The sequence below is a fragment of the Taudactylus pleione genome, unplaced genomic scaffold (assembly GCF_031769625.1).
Source record: "Taudactylus pleione unplaced genomic scaffold, aTauple2 ptg000019l, whole genome shotgun sequence".
Lineage (NCBI taxonomy): Eukaryota > Metazoa > Chordata > Amphibia > Anura > Myobatrachidae > Taudactylus > Taudactylus pleione.
Window position 1 is genome coordinate 27,164,561 of NW_028284421.1, and position 4,426 is coordinate 27,168,986.

The window sequence follows — 4,426 nt, forward strand, 5'->3', positions numbered from 1 at the left end:
CACGATTTGTTACATAAAGATATTTTATTTTATCAAGTCTTACATAAAATATAATGGTAAATATAATGCAGCACAATGTTATAATATAGGCAGTTAAAACATCAGTGTGTGTGTATAGATATATATCTATATATCTATCGCACTCTCACAGTATACTGTTACTTTAGGATATTACAGGTAATGAAGTCTGCGGGCAGCTACAGTTGGGCATGAGGATAATTATGGAGACAGACAGACAGTCATCAAACTGAAACTAAAGGAAGTTTTCTGCCTGGGTATTATCTGCCCCTCCCATTGTTATGAGCTTTCTTACCTGTTTGTCATTAATACACAGTCTTGCTTTATTACAATTCATATCCTCAATTGCAGAGGGCTGCATAATATGTTTGTGCTATGTTTAAAAAATGTGAATGATATTTTTATATAGTTTTGAAACAAAAATAACTGTAGGAATGAATAACTTTACCTATTCAGTACAGTACAGTTCAATTCTATGTATATTGCATATAAATCTGCACCGTAGGAGTTAATGCTGGAGCTCCAAGCTCTATGTCCCTGAACAAACAGATTAATCAGAGCTTGTTAGGGGAAATCTCGCTAATTATACAATTCAGCAATATCCTATGTCACCACCAGATGGTGGCAGAGACACAGCTAGATGCTTTGAAAACTAGAAGCTTTTTCTTGATTATCCTGTAATAAGAATGCAGTAACATACACTTCCATTAGCCAGCAAGTTACATTGTTTGAGTTTAAAATGACAAAATCTTATTGTACATTTTATACTAATAAAAAAGGATGTGTTTAGCTGATCCTTTATTGTGTTTTAGAACAAAATGGGAGCAGTAAATGAACATACATGTAGGAAACTACATACTCTTTAAGCATTATTTTTGTTAAATAAAACACCCTAAATGTTTTTTATCCAATCCATTGGCAGTGCCCTGTATTCCCCCATTATACAGAGGAGGCAGTGTAGAGCTAGGATATTAGGATTGTGTGCCCCTCACTCCCTTCAGGGCTCAGCAAGCTAATTAGAGAAGCAGAATGGAAATTAATTGGTGTAAAATTCTGAGATGTTTTTTGTGTTACAAATAATACACTGCTTAGTGACTGACATTGTTCAAGGACATATCAGTGTTTGCTAAAATGTTTGTTATTACTCTGGAAAAGCATTGGTGTTTTATTTGTGCAGTTATTGGCTATATGTGGCTGTTTTTCTTGTACTTAATTATTTTATTATTATTATATACCATCTGACCACGCTTCTGTGAGATATTCTAAGCATGGGGTCTCGCGTCACTAGAGTGTGTAACCTGTTTCTATCTGAGTAGTTACTAACATTAAGTACCATTTCATCACAGGGTTAAATTAAAGTGTCACTCACCAAAGCTGAGTTCTGTGCCACCTGCTGACCCTACGTGTTTTGACAATGAATGCTACAAGCTGCAGTGCATCACAGAAAAATATCTACAGGCATTCATTAATAAATGATCATTGTTTCTCTAAAGGAAAAGGGATATATGCAGTATATTGTAAGAGGAAGCATCTGATGCATTATTTACATCAGGTTTATAATATAGTATGATTATACTATGAAAGTCTGCAGATCTATAATATATATTTGAATTGAACAGGCCCCATAGATTTCTAGTATAAATATGTTGCTTTAGAAATCTAGCTATCTTCTCTATACCGATTATACATGTAGCTGTGAGTCTCGGATGAACACAAAGCTGGCAGACAGTGGTCTGTGTTATTCCTACATATATTCCAATTAACACTTTTCACCCTGAGCTCCACGTCCCACAGGAGAGAGTCTGGAGAACAGGCAGGATGGGGACACAGGAAAAGAGAACATCTATTAGATTAGAGAAAAGGGAGATAGATTAAATTAGGAAAGATATGGAAAGGAAGAAGAGAGGCAGAGAAAAATGTATAAATTCTGATATCAATGGGATTTCTAGCTTCGGAAATGTGCGCTAAGCATTGTGATTAATATATGCATGGCAGTATGCCAATTCCTCGCTCATATGCATATGGCTAAAGCAATAGTTATGGCTTTCATTTGTGTCTCTTAACTGGCCTTCAAATGTGTAGCAAATTGCTACACGCCTTGCAACCTAAAATTATTTTTTTTTTGCAGAATTTTTCCAAATGAATCTGTGCTGTACATTAAAAAAAGAACTAGGAGAACAACAATTAAAATGCTCAGAATAAAAAAATATTTTTTAAGGACTAAAATGGGTTTTACATCCATTTTTATTATGATGTAAAATTGTGTAGTCTTTTGGTCAAAGACAAAAATATCTTTACATTACTCCCACTTTTATGAGGCATAATTGAATTACCTGCAATGTTGGCTCATGCAATGTTTTTTTTTTTAATGACAAAAAGCTGCAGCTATTACTTTTTGCTATTCAATTAGAGAATTGCAATACGTTTAATGCAGCTTTTGGTTGTCCGTTCTAATTTTAATTTAAAAATGTCAGAATATTGTAGTGCAGCACCTCAAATATAATAGCCCTCTTAATGAATAATAATGTGCTTAAAGGTGTGTAAACAGTATACTGTGGCTAATAAAGAACTTTTTTTATTCATGAAATTGTCTGAAAAACGTATAGGTTTTTAATATGGGGATTACATGTTGCAGTTATTTTTATTTAGTGTTTTTATGCTTTTTGGATTTTTTTTCAAAGTATTGTGACACAGTCAGATTAGGGGTCCCTCTCCTGGGTAGAGGACTCCTTCCTTACACACACAGCAGCCGGGAAACAGTACGCCAGACTGGATTCGAGTACAAGCTGGTCGGCGCCAGTCTTTATTGTGCAAAACAGAAATAACATAAAGAAAACATAAACATAAATCCTAGCCCTGTCGGGGCACTAACTTCACAGGTGGTTCCCTCACTACCAGAACCTGGCAGGGCCTAATGCCCTCACAAGCAACAAAGGCACAGCACAACACTCACAGTTAGGTTTTCAAGTGTCTCTGAGCAAACTCCCTGCCTGCTCTCCCAGGTGAGACCCTCAGCCCTAAACAAACTAGGCTTATATTGGCCACTCTCAGGTGGTAACCCTAACAAGCCTGTTACCAGGCTGCAAGGCCCAAAACCTGGAGCGACCGTGGGTGGAGCCCTCCCTCTCCTCTCACCCACAACCCCCAGGTCCCAAACCGGCTTTTCAAAAAGCCGAGACTCAAGCCTGCTACACTGCAGACTTTCTCCTGGGGGTTTAAAACACATAAGACAGGAATCTGGGACAAATATACCTGCCACAGACCACTTTACCAGTGATCCTATCACATATCACCCCCCCCTTTGTTTCGACCTGTGGGGCGGAACAACTGAAGCCCCCAAACAATGAACGCATGACAACGCGTCTGCATTGGCCAGCTGGCTTCCTGGCCTGTGTTCCACTGCAAATTTAAAAGTTTGTAAAGCCAAGAACCATCTCGTAATTCTCGCATTACTGTCCTTATTTTCGGACATCCACTTCAAAGGGGCATGGTCAGTGATCAATTTGAACTTTCTTCCAACCAAGTAGTACCTGAGAGCCTCTAACGCCCACTTTATGGCCAACGCCTCCTTCTCCACTGTGGCATAGTTTCTCTCATGTACATTCAACTTTCTGCTAGGATAGAAAATAGGGTGTTCCTCACCCTCCTTGTTCTGGGACAGGACTGCTCCTATACCTACTTCTGATGCATCGGTTTGTGCTATGAATTCCCTTTCAAAATTAGGAGTCATCAGGACTGGTTGGGAACACAACGCTACTTTCAACTCCTGAAAAGCTTTCTCTGCCTCAGGACTCCATTCTACCATGACTTTTTGTTTGCCTTTGGTCAGGTCAATCAGTGGGACTGCCATGGTGGCAAAGTTGGGTATAAACCTCCTCCAGTACCCCGTAATTCCCAAGAAGGCTCTCACCTGCTTCTTATTCAGAGGCCGTGGCCAGTTTTGTATGGCATCAACTTTATTGAGCTGAGGCTTTATCAGGCCTCTGCCAATGGTGTATCCCAGATATTTTACTTCCTCCATGCCTAGACAACACTTTTTTGGGTTGGCTGTCAAACCTGCCATATAGATGGAGTCCAACACTGCTTGTACCCTGGGTAAGTGAGACTGCCAATCAGGACTATGAAAGACCACGTCATCCAGATAAGCAACCGCATACCGTCTATGGGGCCTTAGAATCCTGTCCATCATTCTTTGGAAGGTAGCAGGTGCCCCATGTAGCCTGAAGGGCAACATCTTGTACTGAAACAAGCCCTCTGGCGCTGAAAAAGCTGTCTTTTGTTTGGCGCTCTCGGTTAACGGTACTTGCCAGTACCCTTTGGTTAGGTCAAGAGTGGTTAAATACCTTGCCGTCCCTAGTCTCTCAATCAGTTCATCCACTCTTGGCATCGGGTAGGCATCGAATTTTGA